The 21,851-nt window shown below is 45.8% G+C and overlaps 1 protein-coding gene across 1 annotated transcript in view; it reads right to left on the bottom strand.

Moving 5' to 3' along the window:
• LOC111145303 (sphingomyelin synthase 1) overlaps nt 1-21,851 on the bottom strand; it is a 260,654-nt gene that overhangs the window by 103,922 nt on the left and 134,881 nt on the right. The window contains exon 6 of the mRNA XM_022500142.1: nt 295-443. The gene's annotated coding sequence lies outside the window, so the exon portion shown is untranslated. The remainder of the gene's footprint in view (nt 1-294; nt 444-21,851) is intronic.

The following is a 21,851-nucleotide window of genomic DNA, read 5'->3' as shown; positions in this document are numbered from 1 at the left end:
TATTAATTATAAAAAGAGACTCTGTCACCTCAGTTATAGAATAGACAAGAAGTCTTCCAAACCTGTAGGGTGTGTGTATGTGTATGTGTGTGTGTGTGTGTGTGTGTGTATGTTGGGGGAGAAGGGAGGGAGAGTCAGGGGGCCACAGATAAAGGAGAAAATGGAACAAACGCCACATAAACCCTAGTAACAAGGAAAGAACTTACCAACATCAATAAGTTAGGAGTGTAGGATTCAAAGTCAGGGACATAAGAGACTGAACCCAACACCAAGAGGAAGGAGCCCCATGCTCACCGGCCGGCAAGAGCTTTCTAGGCTGGTCACTCGGTGTGGGAGACTTTCAAAACCATGGACAGTGGAGAAGGATCTGACTCGGGCTGGACAGACAGGCCCCGCGGAGTGGCTGTCCGTTACTGAATCCTTCCAAAACTCAGTTTCCAGGCCTGGAAGAGAAGGACAGAGACATACTGTGGAGAGAAGTTCTGGAGACTGGAGAACACACACATACAGGGCCCACCATGAGTGCTTACGAGTGCAGGTATAGGAGTCTTTTAAAGTCACGGCCTCGATTGCAATTCTCGCCTACATCCATCCCATTCAGACTCTTTCCCTGTGTGAACACTGGAGAGGTCAAGTCAGACTTCTGACAAGAACGTCAGACTTTCCCAAGTTGTTTGGCGCAGAGCTCCAATAACAGTGCCCGTCCTAGCGGACAGCCTTTCCTAACGTGCACGCGGAAACCTCTAGCTGTGCCCTGGGGACTGTTCTGCAGAGTGGCTCTGTGTTTCTTTTCTTGATGATAAATTCTTGAAACAAGGAATGAATCACTTCCATCAGTGCTAATTCTCCTGGGGTGCAACGCCAAGTGCTCCGCGGGCATCTGTGGGGAAGAACAGCCATGCTGACAGCAGCAGGCAGCCTCTCGCCACAGCTAGCTTCCCACCACAGCCTTGTCAACAACAGCATGGACTTGTCAGTGAGGCTTTCAAGAAAGAGAAAAAAAAGACCCACAAGAGATGCAGCAGCAACTTTTTTTCTAAAAGATTTTACCTATTCATTTGACAGACAGAGACACAGCGAGAGAGGGAACACAAGCAGGGGGAGTGGGAGAGGGCGAAGCAGGCTTCCTGTGGATCAGGGAGCCTGATGCCATGCTCGAGCCCAGGACCCTGGGATCATGACCTGAGCCGAGGCAGACGCTTAACCGACTGAACCACCCAGGCGCCCCAGTAACAGCAACTTTTAAACAGAACTTTGTATCTGAATAAAAGGGCTCCTTGAGCCCTCCTACATCATCGTCTTTGGGACTCACTCTGATGATGCCATCTGAGTGGCACAAGCTGAGCCGTTTGCTTTCACCTTCAAAACCAGCAGACAATGCCCACAAGAAGATCTGTCTCGTTACAACTAGTACAACTACAACTAGTCCTGATCTTTTTAACAAGACCCACATTGTTTGCTTTGATGGAAAATATTTTAATAGGTTCGCAGAGTCAAGTTCCTCCTCCAAGCTGGTAATGTGCCACCACTACGGTCATTCAAAAGAATAAGCAACTTCAACAAGTGGCGTGAATGAACTCTCCGTCTGGCCACACGCGCTGTGCCAGGAACTGGGGGTGGGGAAGGGGCTGGGAGGAGGCAGAGGGGAAGGGCATTCACGAGAACGCAGTGCGGTGGTAGCATCGCGAGAATACAAGCATCCGACATAGCTGATGTGCTTGAAGAGCACAGTCTGGACGTGAACTCCTGGCTGAGGCCGCCAGCAGCCCCATTCTTCCTAATCCCGCAGCTTACAGATTCCACAACAGTCATGCAGAAACCTGCCTGAAAGGAACGCACTCCTGTTCTGTTCGCTTCAGACTTATTTATTGGAGGGAGTGTGCGCGAGCAGGGGGAGGGACACAGGCAGAGGGAGACAAGGTCCCAAGTAGACTCTCCGCTGACTGTGGAACCTGACGCGGGGCTCCATCTCGTGACCTGAGACCATGACCTGAGCCAAGCCAAGAGTCAGATGCTTAACCGACTGAGCCACCCGGCGCCCCAAGCTCCTGTTTTGAATGGACACCCTGTCCTCTAGGGCAAGGCCACACCTGTCCCCGAAGAGAAGAGTCTCGTGGGCACACAACCCAAAAGCACGTGTCTGCCGAGACACCTGCAGACAGCACTTGCCGAAGGCTGCGGAAGTGCAGAAAAGCACTTGTGTCCTAAGATGTGTCATTTTGGATGCTCAGACTCTGCTCTCCTGGGGAGCTGGTGCACTACAAGGGGTCTGAGCCTGCTCTGTGGGGGACAGTGTCCTATGGTCATTAAGAGCATGTGCTCCGTGGTCACCTAGAACAATGCCCCCTCGTCTGCCTGGAAGACCTTGCCCAAGGTGTTAATTTCTATAGGCCTGAGCATGGCAGTCATGGCCGTCCCACAGCCCGGGATCGTGAGAGCGGCTGAAGGACACCACGCCTACAAACGGTTTTGTAAAACTCACGGCAAACAGAAGCTGTACACGGTCTTCATCCTGAGGAGGCAAAGCAGGTGTCAGGGCAATGACACCAGAAAAGGGAGGTGCCCTCGTAGGCGCCAATATGCTCCCGCCATTCTTACCGGGAGGCCAGAGAAAGACCTGAAGAAACACTTCATTTTGTGACAGGGCACAAAGCGCTCCGATTATCAGTGCATATCCATCTTGGGAGCAAAGTGGGGGCAGCAGCTGCCATCAGAGGTGTGCTGGCCAGTAGACAACTCAGACTGGTTAATACCTGTCCCAAAGCAAGTGCGATCGCGCGCTGAGACTGCTCAGCTAATAAGCGGCAGAGCTGGGATTCGAACCCAGGCCATCTGGCTTTGCTCCGGTTCTTAACCATCGCACCACACCGTCTCCTCAGGGACGACGAAGAGCAGTACTTGCAGACTAAGACAGAGCCCAGGAGCAGGCCGGAAACAGGGCAAAAAAACACCCCAGAGATGACTGGAGAGATAATGATACCACAGATCAGTTCATGGGGCCAAAGCGTGAAGGGACCCAAGCCACTAGCGATTCTAAACTACAATCTAAAGCACAGTCATCGTGAGAACCCGTAAGAGGATGACACTGGGAAAGTGAACTCACTCTGGAGGTCAGCACTTGTTTAAAGACAGCACTGATCACAAAACACCGAAGCTGAAAAGACCCCACTCGGGCACTTTATAGAGAGCATATCATGACCTAGAAACACCGGCTAGGGAATGTGTCACACATTCAAGTTACCAGCCAGCCAGGCAGGATGCTGACAGCCTGGGAGCTGCTCACCAAGGCAGAGCCTCCTGCTACCTTTCCCTTCTGTTTCTACAGCAGAAGAGAGGAGGAAATGCCACCCAGTTACTGAATTCTCTGCAGGCTGGAGGAAGAAAGAAGGGACAAGAAACAGGCTCCTGGTGAAGACAGAAAATGCACAGACAGGTCAGCGGGGCAGAGAGAATCCATGCTCCCAGCCAGCCTCAAGTGTGGTCAACTCTAAAACAGCCCCATGATCCCTGTCGCTCCTCACCCGCGCCTCTGTCACACCCTCCCCTTGAGCAGGGTAGGGCCTGAGACTCTATTGTAACCAGTGGAATAAACAAAAATGGTGGGATACATTTGGTTACCTCACATACCTAAGGCTGTCATGTCCATCCTGCTACAAGGTTCCCTCCCTTGCTGGCTCAGAAAAAGAGTCATGTAACGGCAGCCTCCAGCTCATGGTTAACACGAAACAGAGGCCCTCGGTCTAGAGTCCACAAGAAACTGCCAACAATCACGTAAGCTTAGAAGCAAACCCTTCCCTAGTCAAGCCTCAGATAACACAGCAGCCCTGGCTACCATCTTCACTGCAACCTTCAACTTGCACCCAGCTGAACCACAACCAGACCTCTGACTCCTGGAACCATGAGATAGTAGATGTCCTGATTAAGCCACTCTGTTTGGAGTGTCTGTGTTCTGTGGCTACAGAAGGGAACTGTAGTGTGAGTCCCTGATGCTTCCAAGGGAGGCTGGGGGCCAAGGCCTGGGAGAGGCAGCCCGTCCACTGGGGTGTCTCCTCGCAAAAGCCACTGTCTGCCTCGGATCCTCCTTCTCCTCCCTCACATCATGAGGTAAGAGGTTACCCCGTGCCTGCCATCTATAGGACATAACAGAACATGTTTACCAAGGAAATAACGGTCTTACAAATGGTGATCTGGTCACCCAGACACCCTGCAAAACCACTGAGCATGCCGAACACTGAGAACAGCCAGATGATTTCAGCTGTCACAGGGGCTGTGCAAGGATCCTATCCCTCATAAAACACCTGTAACAAAACAGTATTTTAAAGATGATGTAACACACTGAAACACATCATAAAACTCATGTTCAGACAGACAAGCTGGAGACTTTCTGTATCAGTGGTTTTGAGAACAGAAGAGAAATGAAAACAGAAGAGAAGAGAATCCAGAGTTCCATCTCTTTTGCTAATATGGACTCTTTAAATCTAAATCTAAACATCCTTGTTCTTGTTTCATTTTTGTTTTTTTAAAGATTTTACTTATTCATTTGAGAGTGAGTGAGTGAGAGAGAAGGAGCTCACATGAGCAGGGGAGAGGGAGAAGCAGACTCCCTGCTGGGCAGGGAGCCCAAAGTGGGGCTCGATCCCGGGCCCCCAGGATCATGACCTGAGCTGAAAGTAGATGTTTAACTGAGACCCCCCAGGCGCTCCCCAAATATAAATATTCTTGAACCTTCTGAGCAAGTGCCAACAGCTTTTACAAACTAACTCAAGTAACAGTTCTCAAGCAGGGCACACAGCTAAGACAAACTCGGTGAGCCAGAGACCTCTTACCTCAATAGGCCATCCTGCTACCAGCAGAAATGCGTGGGGAGGTCTACAATGGTATCATCTGAGAGCTGGGAAATCCTCATGAATCTTCAAGTCCTACCCTCTCAGCGACAGGTGCTGACACACAGACCCAGACTGTAAGTTACCTACCGATTCAGGGTCACTCAGAAGCCCAACCTGGACCCCCTTTGTCCCAGGCTTCTTTATACCTAAGTCCACACAACTTTTGCCTCGAGTCAGAACTAATGAAGTCAGTGGTATCAGATATTCTACAAGGACAAAAATACGAATGAACTTTCCACAACACTATAAAGCCCCTGCTTATAAAAAGCAAGCTGTGTGGGGCGCCTGGGTGGCTCAGTGGGTTGGGCCGCTGCCTTCGGCTCAGGTCATGATCTCAGGGTCCTGGGATCGAGCCCCGCATCGGGCTCTCTGCTCAGTAGGGAGCCTGCTTCCTCCTCTCTCTCTGCCTGCCTCTCTGCCTGCTTGTGATCTCTCTCTCTGTCAAATAAAAAAAAAAAATCTTTAAAAAAAAAAAAAAAAAAAAGCAAGCTGTGGGGCAAGAGAAAAAAATGACATTGAATATTAGAAGTTCAATTCCTTTTCAAAAGCAATGCATAGTATTTTCTGAGTAAACGGAAATGTCCCTAAAATAGGCTGCCTTTTCTTAGGAATGATCCACTTTTTCTTTTTTTTTTTAATAAACATTAACCAGGGAACCAGATCAAGAGGCCCAGAACAAACACTTGTGCAAGGATGTCCATCCTGTTGCTTTACACAGTCGTGTTCTTAAACCCAGAGATCCGTTCCACAGATACTCTGGGGTTACGTCCTGTGCCAAGGCCCTGTGGTAGGAACTGTACACACAGAGCCTGTCTGGGCGTAAACAAGTCAAGCTTCCTCATATCTCTGGCAGAAGGAACTTCATCTGAACCAGCAAACACTGCAGGCGCGAGATCCCTAATGTGTGGTTTGGTCGGCTGTTAAGAATGTAGATCGGATATTTTTCAAAGAGCTGGAGCAAATAATCCTAAAATTTGTATGGAATCAGAAGAGACCCCGAATTGCTAAGGAAATGTTGAAAAACAAAAATAAAACTGGCGGCATCACGTTACCTGATTTCAAGCTTTACTACAAAGCTGTGATCACCAAGACAACATGGTACTGGCATAAAAACAAACACATAGACCAGTGGAACAGAGTAGAGAGCCCAGATATGGACCCTCAACTCTATGGTCAGTTAATGTTCGACAAAACAGGAAAAAATATACAGTGGGAAAAAGACAGTCTCTTCAATAAATGGTGCTGGGAAAACTGGACAGTTATATGTAGAAGAATGAAACTCGACCATTCTCTTACACCGTACACAAAGATAAACTCAAAGTGGATAAAAGACCTCAACGTGAGACAGGAATCCATCAGAATCCTAGAAGAGAACATAGGCAGTAATCTCTTCGATATCAGCCACAGCAACTTCTTTCAAGATATGTCTCCAAAGGCAAAGGAAACAAAAGCGAAAATAAACTTTTGGGACTTCATCAAAATCAAAAGCTTCTGCACAGCAAAGGAAACAGTCAACAAAACAAAGAGGCAACCCACGGAATGGGAGAAGATATTTGCAAATGACAGTACAGACAAAAGGCTGATATCCAGGATCTATAAAGAACTCCTCAAACTCAACACACACAAAACAGACAATCATATAAAAAAATGGGCAGAAGATACGAACAGACACTTCTCCAATGAAGACATACAAATGGCTAACAGACACATGAAAAAATGTTCATCATCACTAGCCATCAGGGAGATTCAAATTAAAACCACATTGAGATACCACCTTAACCAGTTAGAATGGCCAAAATTAGCAAGACAGGAAACAACGTGTGTTGGAGGGAGGTGGGAGGTTGGGGGAACCAGGTGATGGGTATTAGAGAGGGCACGGATTGCATGGAGCACTCAGTGTGGTACAAAAACAATGAATATTGTTATGCTGAAAATAAATTTTAAAAAATAAATAAATAAAAAATTTAAAAAAAAAAGAATGTAGACCAGAGTTCTCTCTTCTCCTAGAAACTTCTGTGTTTAAGGTAAATAGCAACATGCTTTTGTGTGTATGGACACCGCCCTGACACCAGCAGCAGGAGTTACCCAAACAGAGGGGTTAGACCTCCGTCCCTGGGTCACAGTTCTCCAGAATTCCTGTCACAGGACCCGTTCCACAGCCTAAAAGCAATTAAAAAAAAAAAGTGGTCTTCCACTCCACATTCTCCTCCCCAATCTTTTCCTCAGTAGCAAGAATAACACATGTTTAAGACAAAGCAAGGAGGAATGGAGGCTTCTTTTCTCCCTTGCAGATAGCAGGCTTCTGTCCTCAGCATGAACACCAGCCTCTCCAGGCGTGATCAGGGCAGGACCTCATGGAACCATGTTCTACATGCGTGTCAGGGCTCTGACACGGTCCCACCAACATTGCAGACACGCTGTCCACCACACACGGGCTCTGTCCTCAACGTTTCATGTGCCTGAACTCACCGAAGCTGACGTCCCCATGTGGCAGAGGAGGAACTGAAGGCAGAGTGACTGAGAACACAGGTTACTCACATGCCCGCCCCGTTTGCAGAGCGCTGGCCAGAGGCCCCCACACCTGTGGCCTCAGCTTTCTGTCTGGAGCCTTCCCTACATGATGGCAGTCAGCAGAATGGTGGATTTGGCCCAGACTCCCCAACGCCTTCCCTTTCCAGAGCCAGCCTGCCCGCAGATGAGGGGGACACTGGTCTTACTTGCACACCGAAGTCCAGAAAACCCCCAGGGCCCCACTCTTGTAATAAACCTCTGGAGGGTTAACTCCCGTGGGTCCGTCTGCTGGCCCCAGGGCCAGCGAGAAGCAAGGGCGTCAGCCCACCGTCCATCCTCTCGAGATCACACACAAGGACGTTTTAGAGCCCAAATAGGTGCCAAGACCTTTATGAAACAGGTAAATATTTCTTTTACAGGAAAGGAAACCCGGACCCAAAGGGCCCTGAGAATGGACGCAGCACAGCTCAGCACAGCGTCTGCGAGATGAGTCATTCGAGAACACTCTTCTCCGTCACTGTCAAGACGCATCTCTAGGACAAGGTCGTTTCTCCACTTTCTTCCCTGCGTTGGACCTAAAAACACGATCTCCTTTCCAAATACATAAAATGGGCACGAGGAACCTTTACTACTGTGGCACGCGAACCTACGTGCGGGGACATCCCGTGGCATCAGAGCCACAACGTGACATGACATGACATGACATGACCAGCCCAGGCCACCAGCCGTGTGGACGGTCCTCAGGCTGACGGAGCCTGCACAGCCACTGGCCGCGCGAGGCTTCCACCGCAGGACGTGCGAGGGCAAAAATACGACCCACAGCCCCGTCAGCCATGAAGAAAGAGGTCTCGGACTTCCTGACTCACCGCCGGACTCTCGCGGACGCCCAAGGCACAGTGCTTTCACTTCATTCAGGAATAGCGGTTTTTGTTTCTGCTACAGAGAAACTTTAAGGTAGATCACCTGCGATTCAAGCGTTCCTCTTCAAACTGTACTTAATGGTTTCCTTACTGTTATCTAGCAAATTTCAAAATAAAATCAAACCACATGTATTCCACAATATGTTTGAAAACAAAATTAACTTCTTCACAGATGCATTCAGGTGAGTTCAAGAGGCCGGTTGCGCTGCAAGGCCGGCTTTGCAGAGAACGAACCACAGATCCGACAGCATGCATGCGCCTCGCTCTTTTTTTTTTTTTTTTAAGATTTTATTTATTTATTTGACAGACAGAGATCACAAGTAGGCAGAGAGGCAGGCAGAGAGAGAAGGGGAAGCAGGCTCCCTGCTGAGCAAAGAGCCCGATGCGGGACTTGATCCCAGGACCCTGAGATCATGACCTGAGCCGAAGGCAGAGGCTTTAACCCACTGAGCCACCCAGGCGCCCCAGTATGCACCTCACTCTTGCAACGGTAAGTCAGACAGCTAAAAAAGGATCCCCATCATCAGGAAAAGAACCTGAGGGTCAGAGAAGTACAGTGACATGCCTAAGTCACTGTACTTTCTAACAGCAGGACTCCACTCTAAATAGTTTTTTGGAGGGGCACCTCGCTGGCTCTGTTGGTGGAGCCTCCAAACTCTTGACCTCAGGGTCATGAATTCAAGCCCCACGCTTTGTGTTGAGACTTCTTAAAATACACAAATAAATAAACCATTGTCTTGGAGCCAAAATTTGTGCTTTTTCTCTTCTAGGCCTCTGTGAAGCAAGAAGTGATGGGGAAAACGGGAGAATGAACAGTGGTCAAAATTAAAGTTCAGGGGCGCCTGGATGGCTCAGTCGGCTGAGCCTCTGACTTGTGATTTCTGCTCAGGTCATGATCTCAGGTGGTGGGACTGAGCCCGGCGGGTTCCACACTTAGCAGGGAGTCTGCTTCATCCCCTCCCTCCACGCCTCTCCCTGCTCACTTTCTCTCAAACAAATAATAATTTTTAAAAATTTTCAGCAGAGGATAGTCGAAAACAAAGGCTGGCGGTGATGGTGTCATGTGAGACGACGTGATGTCGGCCCCCTTAACTCACCAGCTCAGCCAGGAGAGAAGGGAGAGAAGAAAGAAATCGGACAATGGAAGGGACCAGCCACCGAGCGGCCGTGGAGAACACGGGAAGCAATGTGCACCATCACTGAAATGAAGACGCGACGGGGGGCCTCGGGCCTGGATCAAGCCCAGGTCATACCTAGCCCAGGCGGCAGACACTCTCTGGAGTCCACAGGTCGGGTTTGGTAGGGTTCACGGCATCTTCCGCAACTACCCGGCTCTGCCGTCACAACACGGAAGCACCACGGGGGACCCCAGACGACAGCACCCATGTATAAACACAGGTCTCCGGCCAGACTCGGCCCTCCCACTAGTCGGCCAGCTCCTGGTCCAGACGGTCCCCCAGCCTCTGCAGGAACCCCATGATGTACTAAAAAATCAAAGAGAAGGATGCCACAGCCAACCTCAACTCTGGGGGCGACATCCAGTCAGCCAGCAGCAAGCGCCCCAAGGGCCTAGTCTGTGGGGGGGCTGAGCCTCACCTCTGGATGAAGACACCCAAGGGATACACTGTTCACTGTTAGTTCCTCCCAAGTCATTATCTGTAAAGCAGCGCATCAATCGGGACTCCTGGAACCACCCAGCCCAGTCTCACCACACAACTTAGACGGGTGCCATGTTTTACATTGACAATTAGGGCAAAAATGGCCCCAATGTTTCAAAAGCAACTACAAAAGGAAACTGTCAAAAAGAGAGGCAAAAAAGGGAATCCTGGCTTCTGTCCTGGATGGCTCCTCAACCCGGAAAAACGCCCCTGACTTCACCTATGCCATTTTCCTACCTAGCTCTTGCTCCTCGGGAAGGTGCCAACTTGAACATCTTTTCCTCCATGAAGCTCTTCTCAGACATCCACTGGGAGGTCAAGACACTTGCCATATATGCCGATGACTCTGAGCTTTTTCACGACCCTCAGCACACTGATAATGCCTCCCGAGCTCAAGGTCCATTTCTCTTCTAGACTCTAAACTCCAGAACAATGCCTTGTTCAATGCCTGTGTACAAGGCGGGCAATGAGATCCTGACCAAACAAGGCTCTGCTGATTCGAGATCACACTGTGCACTGAGAGGTATCCAGTCATCACCAAGGCAGCAAAGCAGCAGTTTGTAGAGCAGCTCAAGAACTTTTCCAGCCTGTATTGTGGGCAACGTGATGAAACCAGAGCAAAGTCCGTATCCACATGCTGGTAAGCAGAGTCAGGGCAGGAAACCCATCCTGAGGTGCATCAAAGTAGAAGCTATAAAGCACTTTTCTCTCATGCTTATCAGTTATAAAAACAAACATGGTTTCAGTTAATGATAAAATGTCCCCTAGGAGCACGGGGTGGCTCAGCCGGTTAAGCATCTGACTCAACTTCAGCTCAGGTCCTGATCTCAGTGTGGTGAGATGGGAGTCCTGCATTGGGCTCCACGCTGGGCGGGGAGTCTGCCTCGGATCCTCCCTGTGCCCCTCCCCCCTGCTCACATGTGTGTGCTCTTTCTCTATCTCAAAAAAAAAAAAAAAAAAAAAAGTTCCCTAACCTAGGCCCTAGCAAATTCAAAGGCATCTACCTGAATGGATTTTAAACAAGTACCTGAACAATTTCTATTTTGTTTAAATATATCCACATGGCATATATAAAAACACTGACACACATACAGAACTGCTGGCACTAAGAAAAAAAGATCCTAAAATATATATACTATGATCCATTTTTGTATATTAAAACAGAAAAATAAGCTATAATAACATATGCCCCCCAGTGTGGCTGCACCTGGCAGAGGGATTTGGGTAAATTTCATTTTCTTCCTTTTTACCTATTGGTACAGTTGACCCTCGCACAACAGTTGACCCTTTGAACTGCACGGGTCCACTTACACAGGGGTTTTTCAGTAAATACAGTCCAGGACGGTGAAGGTATTTTTTCCTCCCTTATGATTTTCTCAATAACACTTTCCTTTCTCCAGCTCTCTTTATTGTAAGACACATTGTATATGATACAACATACAAAATATATGTTCATCTACTGTTTATGTTCAGGGAAGGCTTCTGGTCAATAGCAGTTACATTCTGGAGACACAAACGTTACATGTGGAGTGTCCCTAATACCCACATTGTTCAAGGGCCAACAGGATTTTCTCTTTTATACAATCACATCTCTTTGTAAAGAGGTTTTTTTTTTTTTTATATTATTTCAAACAAAAAAAAATCTGCTGATTAGACAATTCTTCAAAGCTTTTTCAAAGAGACATTATAGAAACAGAAAATGTGAAACAGGGCAATGCTGTTACTATTTAATACTGTGTTGCTCATAGAGTTAAAAAAACAAGTTTCCCCACCACATTAAATGTTCACCCATTCCCACCAGTATCATAATGATGATCCGTCTTACCTTGGTGAACATGGGCACACAAAAGCAAAACGGAACCAATGCTGCTGGTGTTCATTTCAGTTTCTAACTACCTTGTTACTTTCCCAGAACAGGCTATATTTTATGTTGGCCTATTTTCTCTCTGGTCTTGGACTCTGCAAACTGTGCAAAACTTAGCTGACCAATTTCAGAGACCAAAAGGAATTCAGGGTGGTGAGAAACTTCAAAAGTCAAGTCTCCTCTCTTAAAGGTAATTTATATAGGTCAGAAATTGTGAGGGCAGACCTGAGGAGGGTCCTAGCTGTTCCCTGAGGTTTAATTCTAATGTTTACACTGGGGTCTCCAAGTACAAGCACTAAGTGGGTTTAATTTCAATTCACGTGGTTATCTAACATCAGCCTATGCATAAATCAGGCAGATCGCTGAATTTCCCATCTTGGATTATGTTTTAATATCTTATATTTCTTTTCATAAATACTAAGTATCTCATCAACATGGTCTTGTGCTTAAATAATGCTCTATTGGCCAGTAACAACAGTTTCACCCACTATACATGACTCCAGGGCATTTTCAAGCTCCAAATGAAAGAGGTTCGACACCTCTTCATAACTGACTGAAATAAACCACACACTACAAATTCCTCCAGAGACTGGTTTTCCAATGACAGAGTTGACCTCCACCCAATCCCCATTATAAATGGTGGATGAATAGGAAAATCAACTCTGAAGGCAGCAGAAGACAACCAGATGGGAAGTAAACTACCTACGAGCCCTGAGAGGAAGGCAATCCCACTCGATAATTTACGTTTGTAGGATTTATGGCATGAGAGAGAAACCAGATGGACCTCAGAAGAGCAAACCACAGCCTTGTCGGGTCAGAATAGGGCCTGCCAGGGTGGCTGAATACTGAGGAATAAAGTCCCCCAAACAAGGAAGTCATCAAGGGTGAAGTCCCAAATGTGCACGTCAGTGTTACATGCGTTTGCTAAACTGAGTCCAAGGATTGTGAGGAAAACAGCAATGGGTGGGACATTTTTAGGAAGCTGACCAGTTCCAGCAGCTGCCCGGGTCGAGGGAGCTGGATAACGGCCTCAGACTTCCCTCTGAAACCAGAGAAGCACCTTGGCCTAAGGCCCAAAGACCACTTCCCCAGGCGCGTAGACATTTCCTGGGAAAGAACAGGCAAAACTGAAATAGCAGAGCCTTAAGGATGAGCCTCTGTACGGTGCGAGCTCATCTGCCATTCCTTTAACGGCCGGCGTGAACAAAATTCAACCTTCCTCAGGGGAACATAACAGGATCTTTGCAACGTAGTATCTGTGATGTCCAGCATACGACCAAAAATTAATACACATGTGAGACAAATAGGAGATTAACTCCATAATCAAAGCAGTCCACAGAAACGAACCTACACATAACCCAGAAAGTGGAATCAGAAAACAAGGATTTTAAAACAACAAGGCTAAAGACACTGAAGAACTTACAGAATGACAGAAAGGGTAAAGAAACAGGATGCTTCAGAAGACATTTAAGAAAAAAAAAAAAGAAGAAGAACCAAATGGAAATTATAGAACTGAACTCTACAGTATCTGAAATGAACAACATTGGATCAGATGGAGATTATCAGAGCAGACACAATAACCAAAAAGGCTAGGTGAACTTTAAGACATAGCAATATGAAGAAGAATCAGGCTGAAACACAGAGGGAAAAAACAAAACAAAAATAAAAAAACCCAATGGTTTAAAAAGTGCTTCCAAGACCAGACAGGAGTATTAAATGATTTAATTGACAAGTTAGAGGAGAATAGAGAGAAGGGGTCAGAAACATTCAAAACTGAGCAAAAAAGTAATCTGCCAGAGCAGGACATTCAGTTAGTCACAAGAAAATGTCACCTAATCATGCAAACCAAAGATACAACAACAAAAATGTGTAGACGTGACCAGAGAAGAAAAGACAGAGAATAGTAAGAATACAGCTGACAGTTCATCAGAAAGACAGCAAACGACATCTTTAAAGAACTGAAAGGAAAAAAACAAAACCAGAAACTGTCAACCTAGAATTCTATGCACAACAAAATCCCTTCAAAAATAAAGGAAAAAATAAAGAATCTTCATAGAAATTAAAACTGAGAAAATCTGTGCCCCACACTGCAAGAAATGCCAAAGGAAGCTCTCCAGGAAGAACAGAAGTGGTACCAGATGTAACTCTGAATCTAAAGAAAGGAATGAAGAGCCTTGGAAGAAGTCAGTGCACAGGTAAACACGATAGAGCCCTTCTCTTAATTTCCCTAAGACCTACTTGTTACAGATACTGTATTAACTGCATGTACCTACACATATGTTTATACACACTTCATATATACAGTATGAAAAATAGGAACCTGTGTTAGTTTATAACATGTATAGATATAAAATATATGAGGATAGTACAATGAACAAGAAGGGGAAAATGAAACCATATTATAGGTTTCATACATTTTTTACACAAAGCAGTAAAATCTTAATTCAAAAAGGACTTATTAGACATGAATATTGTAATCTGTACAAAAACTACAAGAACAACAAGGCAAAGAGGTATAGCTGAAAACCTAACAGAGAAATTAAACATATCTAAATTTAAACAAAGATAAGTTAGAAAAGGGGATATGGGGTTAAAAAAACAAAAGTGTCTACAGGCTGAGACAAATAACAAAAATGGGAGATCTAAAACTAACCACATCAAATAATTATGGTAAACAGACTAACCATTCCAATTAAAAAGCAGAGATTGTCAGAATACACAAAAAAGCAATCCCCAACTATGCACTACAACAAATACACTTTAAATGTAAAGACACAGATAAACACTTGGAAAAGCATACACCAACATGATCTCGATATAAAAACCAGATGAAGACAATAAAACTATAATATCACTCAAAAAACATATGTACAGAATTCCTCAACAAAATACAGTATAGGCATAAGGATAGATGAATAAACAGTGAAGTATATAAAACAGAGGCCAAAAACAGATTACACATTTATGGTCGACTGATTTTTTTTTTACCAAGTTACCAAAATAATTCAGTGGCTATAAGGACAGTCTTTTCAACAAACAGGGCAGGAAAAAACTGATATCCACATACAAAGACTGAATCCTCACCTCTACACCTCACATGGAACTAACCATAAGTGCCTAAAACTATAAGCAGAAAAACATTATCTTTGTGATGATAGACTAGGCAAAGCACTCTGGATAAAAGAGAGAAACCGTGATAAATAGGACTTCATTGAAATTAAAACTTCTGCTTTTTGAAAGACACAGTTAAGAAAATAAAAGGCCAACCACCAACTGGAAAATATTCACAATACATATATCTGACAAAGGACTTATACCTAAAATACATAAAGAACAGCTATAATTCAAGAATTAAAAAGCATAAAAAGTTAAGAATAAAAAAGTCACCCATCCCAGTCTTTAAAAAAGCAAAAGACCTGACTAGATTACTTCATAAAAGACGACACAGAAATGGCCAATAAGTACGTGTACAATAATGACGATGAAATCATTATCATCAAAGAAATCACAGGAAAGCACAAAGTACCACATGATACGTACTAGAAAGCTGATATTGAAAAGACTAACAACAGCGAGTATTGGCAAAGGCTTAGAGCATACTGGAGCACTGACAGACATGTTTAAATACAGAGCCCCTTTAAGAAAATGTTTGACAATTTTTTTTATAAAATTAAATATATACTTATCCAGGGATACAATTCTAAGTATACACAAAAGAAACAAAAACATGTATCTGCAGAGAGACTTGTACATTAATGTTCATGGTAGTTATGTTCATAACAGACAAAAACTGGAGCCCACCCAAACAGATAAGTAGATAAATTCACACCACAGAATGCTACTCAACAGACAGTCAACCACCTCCTCCATATTCCCTCTTATGTATCCAACAGGTATGTACTTGAACTCATGAGGACCAAACTCCCCACAGCCCTGGCACCCTCTTCCTGCATCTTTCCCCCGCCTTAGTAAAAGATAACTCAACTTACCAGCAGCTCAGGTCAAACTCTGTGGAGAAACCCTGCGTGCCTCTTTCTCCCGAATCCACATCTGACCACACCCCAATCCCACTGCCCTTCTTTAGGAGTATATCCAGAATTGGATCCCTTCCTACTCACCTCTTGCCACTGCCCCCTCCCCCTCTCCTAGCCAAGCGAACATGGCTGGCCTAGACAAAGGCAAGAGTTTCCTAACTAGTCTCTGCACACCCTCCCAGGTCCCCTCCAGGATGCCCTTCACAGGGCAACTAGAAGATTCAAGACACAAGTCGCATCACTCCACTTCTCTGCTTATGACCTCCGGTACCTTCTTGCCTTACTGAGAGCAAGAGCTAGAGTCCTCATGACACCCCACAGAGGCCCTGTGCGGCCTGGGCCCTACTTACTACCTCCTTGAGGGCTTATCCTTCGATGCCCCCGGCTGACTCCTCTCCAGCCAAGCCGGCCCCCTGGCTGGTGCTCATACAGTCTCTTCTGTAGGAGGGTCTTTGCCACGCAGGTTCCTCCGCCTACAACACCCTTCCCTCAGAGAGCCTGGGTCTGAGGCTTGCCCCCCGCCAGCACTCACACACCCCCACATCGAAAGGGGCGTGTGATGGCATTTTTTCCCATCACTCCACACGCCTGCCCTGTTTTATTCTTCCTCCCAAAACTCCCCACTAGCTGGCACATGTGTCTCTTCTCCCCCTCCCCATACAATAGAGCAGGAACCTCGTCCGGCTCCACACTCTAGCCCGCTACCTAGAACAGGGTCTACGGAGCAGACATGCAAGGCCCGTCGTGTGAGCGGATGAACGGAGACACCAGCCCAGGCAGCGTAAGGAAGTGAGAGCCGAAGTAAGGAGGTAGAGAGGCCAGGAGGGCCACATGCAAACCAGCACGTTGCAGGAGCAGGAACCACAAATGTGGGCGAAGTTGCACCAAGACAAAAGGAGGCAAGAGCTGTGGCGGATGGCACTAGAATGCAGGCCAGGGGTCTACATGATCACCCGACCTTCACAGACTCCAAATAGTAGCCCCTAAACATCACTCGAAACAGGCAAGCATCTTTAGGCCAAGATTAATGTGCCCTGAATCAATGCAAGACAGGCTTACACTCTTTGTGCACTTACATCTTCAACAACAAGGAATGGCCAGCGCGAAGGAAAACCGTCAGTCTGGGTGGTCTACTTGGCGAACGCTCAGCCCGCACACTGACTTCTCATTCTCACAGACTCGTCCCTAGACGGGGGCAACACTGTAATAGTCATCGTTACACTGAAGTAGGTCCTCATAGCCACTAAAATTCAGTGAGTCTGCCTAGAAAACCCCAGAGCCGATCGCTCTGGTCAGGAGTCTAAGAATGAGTGTCAGGGTTACTTAATAGTATTTAAAATCCAAGTCAACAAACCATAAACAAATATTTGACAAATATTTTCTCCAAAAAGAAGAAAGAAGTTTCTTCTTTATTCTGAGCAAGAAGGAAGAGTAACACGTATGGACTCAGATCACAAGAACCCCCAAATCCGGCTGGACAGTGTGGGACAACAGCAGTGGTGGTCCCTTGCTGTCCTCCCTCCACATGGAAGGCATGGGAGAGACCGCCCGGGACTAGTATCTCCTCACCAGGCCCACGGGGGGCCTTCCTTTAATCCGCCACCACCGATTCAAAGTTTCATTATTCAGACAAACAGGACACCGCACCCAATGATCCAAGCGAACTGCCTTTTCCTGGCTCCACGTCCACCACAGCGAGGAGGAGGCAGTGTCTCCAGAGGGACGGAGGGGAGGAGACGCTGTCCCGACTCTGGTCTCTGTCACTGCCCCCCAGTCTCTCTGAAAGCTACACCTTCTGTCAGCTTCTACACAATCCCAGGCGCAACTCTTCCAAAACGTCCCCAAGAAAACGAGAACTGGAACATTTTTTTTTTTTAAAGATTTTATTTATTTATTTGACAGAGAGAGATCATAAATAGACGGAGAGGCAGGCAGAGAGAGAGAGAGAGGGAAGCAGGCACCCTGCCGAGCAGAGAGCCCGATGTGGGACTCGATCCCAGGACCCTGAGATCATGACCTGAGCCGAAGGCAGCGGCTTAACCCACTGAGCCACCCAGGTGCCCCAAACTGGAACATTTTTAAAGCAAAGTAATTTTGAAAAATCTTTCAATAGAGAAAAAGAAAAGTAGAGAGGGTAGTTACTGATAAGTTCTTTCTTAACTTTCCTGAGAGACTTGAGGAAGGGGGATATAAGTTTGGGGCTCTGCAAGCTGAGTGGAGAAATTAAGTCTCCCTCCCTCCCACGACTCCGGCTCGTGCACAGACACGGTTCAAACCTCGTGTTGGTGATGCAGAACACACCTTACTAGGAGCTGGGAAGCTCCCTGAGATGAACAAAGGGGTCCCGTCCCTCTAAAGTCACCTATAGATGGTGGAAAGTGCCGTGTGGTTGTGACAAATTTGGCTTTGGACCAGTGCTCTGTGCTCCTGCAAGGCTGAGCCTGCTTTCCCGGGTCCGGAGTAGGGAGAACATCTGGGCCTGTCTTCTTGCCCCCAAGAGAGCAGGCCCAGGGTCTCCTCCTTCACGTCCTCACCAGGAGGTACCTTCACACCGAGGCCTTCCCTGCCTTCCTGACAATGCACTACCGGGCAATCCCACCCACACATGAGCATCTCACACATGCACACATGCCCACTCAAGCGGGCACTCGCGACCACTCTTCGGCTATTGTTTGGCCAAAACCCCGATCACTGCGCCCATACACTTCCCTTGTTCTCCCACTAGGCTGTTTAACCAAAGTCTTTCTCCCATTAGGCTATAAGCTCCAAGGCGTAGGTTTGGGTTTGGCTTTGTTTTTTTGTTTAAAGTGGTTCAGGGGCACCTGGGTGGCTCAGTCAGTTAACTGTCTGCTTTAAGCTCAGGTCATGATCTCAGGGTCCTGGGATCGAGTCCTGAATGGGGTGGGGGGGTGGTCCCTGCTCAGTGAGGAGCCTGCTCTTCTCTCTGCCCCTCCTCCGCTTGTGCATTCTCTCTCTCAAATAAATAAAATCTTTAAAATATAAAAATAAAGTGCTTCACTACCTCGAGTATCCAAAGGAGGGCCTAGAATGTAAAAGTGACACCAAAAATTTGGTGAATCAAGGAAACTCCTGATAGTCCCCACAAGGTCCTGGGGTTTTCATTAGCAATGGAGTTCTGAGGACATAAAAAGGCCCTCTGAGGATATACCTTCAGAGAAGAGACGATCTGAGCTGTTTAATAAGAGTATTTTTAAATAAAGCGAACAGCAATGTCAGAGATGACACAGGTAGCTGATTACACAGCAAGGGGTACGGAAGAAACAACTATTATAAACCCACAGGGGTGAGATGGCTCTGGGTTATCCCACCTGATGAGATGAGACACGTGACACACTCTTCGCAGGAAACAAAGTTGACTGAGCCTGAAAACAGACTCTGGGTTGCAAGTGGACACCCACTACGTGTTCTCTACCCCCAGACTTGCCCCAATCACCAGGCCCTTCACCGAGAAAGGGCACTCAGTAGGTTTTATTTTACTTTGATTCGCTCATTTTGACAGAAGGGAAAACCAACAGAATGTGACAATGTCGGGACAATAATCATGCTTCCAAATGTTTTTCTTAGTAGTGGCTTTTCTGACTGTGTGGGGGTTTATAATGACTTCATTAATAATTAACATTTTTCGGGGTGCCTGGGCAGCTCAGTGGGTTAAAGCTTCTGCCCTCAGCTAAGGTCATGATTCCAGGGTCCTGGGATCGAGCCCCGAGTCAGGCTCTCTGCTCAGCAGGGAGCCTGCTTCCCTTCCTCTCTCTCTGCCTGCCTCTCTGCCTACTTGTGATCTGTCTGTCAAATAAATAAATAAAATCTTAAAAAAAAATAATTAACATTTTTCTACCAAACATGTTGGAAGAAAAAGATTCTGTAAGTTAGACATTACTTACATAATCTTTGCTTCTATCTTGGTTTCTTTCCCAAACTATTACAGGGAGAAATAGCTATATACAGTCAAAACAGAAATACCCAACACATCTTTCAGCATGATATAAATAAATTACCAAAGGAAGGGTCCAGGATTAAAAACCCCTGCATAAAAAGCAAAAAGACTGATCCACATCTAAAAAGGCTTTCTTCATTTTACTAGAGGATTTCTTAGTCCTTTTTAAATTAGTGAACTTTCCTTGTCAACCTAAATTAATTCAATTTATTAAAAATATCATTGGTATAATTTTCAGAAATGTGTTCACTACATGAAAAATATAACTGAAAAGAACAAGAAAACCCTGGGAAAAGTCTATGTTATCAAACTTTGAGAAAAAATAATAAATAGTGAATGCTTTGGATTAAATAATTTAAAAGCCTCAAAATATTTATAACTTGGGTTGCAAGCCATCTTCTTCCTTAGAAACCATTTCCACCAATGCCAACTCAAAGTAAACATTCCAGTATTTTAATAACAAACAGCCATTTCTTCGTGACAAAACGTGATCTGCCACACACACGCATTTTATAAAATTAAAATTCCAGATCAGTTACTCAAAGAACTCAGGATGAATATTAATGCCTCTCAGCCCTTCAAAGATTAATGCTAAAATTTCTAACCATAATATGGTCTTATGTAAACATCTACAGCTAGTAACGCAGCTGTCATGCTTACCATGTTATGTTTCTGCTTCTTTTCACGGCAAATATCTAAAGCACACTATTCCTTTTCAAGATTTCAAAGTCTGTATCTGTCCCAGGCCATTGTTATTCCTACTGGGATCATCACAACTTGAGCTTTCCACCATTCTAAGTTAACTCTGACTCCATCTAACATTTGCTAAGGACCACAACACATCTTGAAACAATTACTCATTAGCTTACGTCATGCCCAATATATTGTTGTTTCCAGGACCCTGCAACCCACTGTGGCAATGCAGACAGGGAGGTGGGCAGGGAGGGCTGGACGCATTAGGTCAGTAACTAAGATGGTGGGTCCTTTTCTGCAACATTAATCCAGGAGATTAAATAAACAGAAGATTAAAGTTCACAACAGAGTATGTGATTCCTTCAGGATCCCAAGAGGCAGACACATAGGTGACACACTCCCATCAGATGGCAATTCTTCTTGCTTTCCATGCTGCCACTTAGGGTTACTCCAAGAGTATACGGCCAACTGCGTTCTCAAATCCTAAATGCAATCCTGTAGATCCGCACACTGCACAGAAAACCATAACACTCAGAGTTTCTTCTTCAGATTGATTCCTTGTTTACATCACTGGCATAGTCTACTATTTGCAACTATTTTCACTTATAAATACTATTCCGCTTACTCAGAATCAAGCAAAATAACACTGAATAAAAGGACCAATGTCATAGATGTCACCATGAGGACCCATGGTGGACATTGCATCAGGAGAATCACTCGGGCATCACAGCGTACTTAGAAGGGTAGAACTGTATGATATAAAACATTAGGCAGCTAATTAAATCGATGAACAAAAATAAATCTCATTTCAAGAAGTAATGTCTCAAAGACATCAAGGTCTGCCCAACTCAAGAAAGCATCTCACAAGATACTATTCTCCACCTCATTCGAGACCTAATCTGATAGGCTGGAGCAGACACCCAAAATGAAAGAAACTAGGCTTATACCCAAGTTTTATTTTTTGAGCTCTACCCCAAATGCCTTCCCACTTAATCTATTAGAAGCACCTGCTAAGAGGCCCCTGGGCGGCTCAGTCCATTGAGCGGCTACCTTCAGCTCAGGTCATGATCCCGGGGTCCTGGGATCAGTTCCACATCTCCCTTTCCCTCTGTGCTTCCCCCTGCTTGTGCTCTCTCTCTCTCTTTTTTCTCACTCTCAAATAATAAAATCTTTCAAAAAAATAACACACACAAAAAAGAAGTACCTACTAAAAACAAAGCAACAAAACCAGATCCTTCCTTCCCACAGAATGACACAACAGATACCTTACAGCACCCCTGCCCAAATAAAAATAACAAAAGAAGAAGAAGAAAATACAACATCTTCTTAA

Source organism: Enhydra lutris, unplaced genomic scaffold, assembly GCF_002288905.1.
Source record: "Enhydra lutris kenyoni isolate GAN:26980312 unplaced genomic scaffold, ASM228890v2 scaffoldscaffold12, whole genome shotgun sequence".
In the NCBI taxonomy this organism is placed as follows: domain Eukaryota; kingdom Metazoa; phylum Chordata; class Mammalia; order Carnivora; family Mustelidae; genus Enhydra; species Enhydra lutris.
This window is presented reverse-complemented; position numbering and strand designations above follow the sequence as displayed.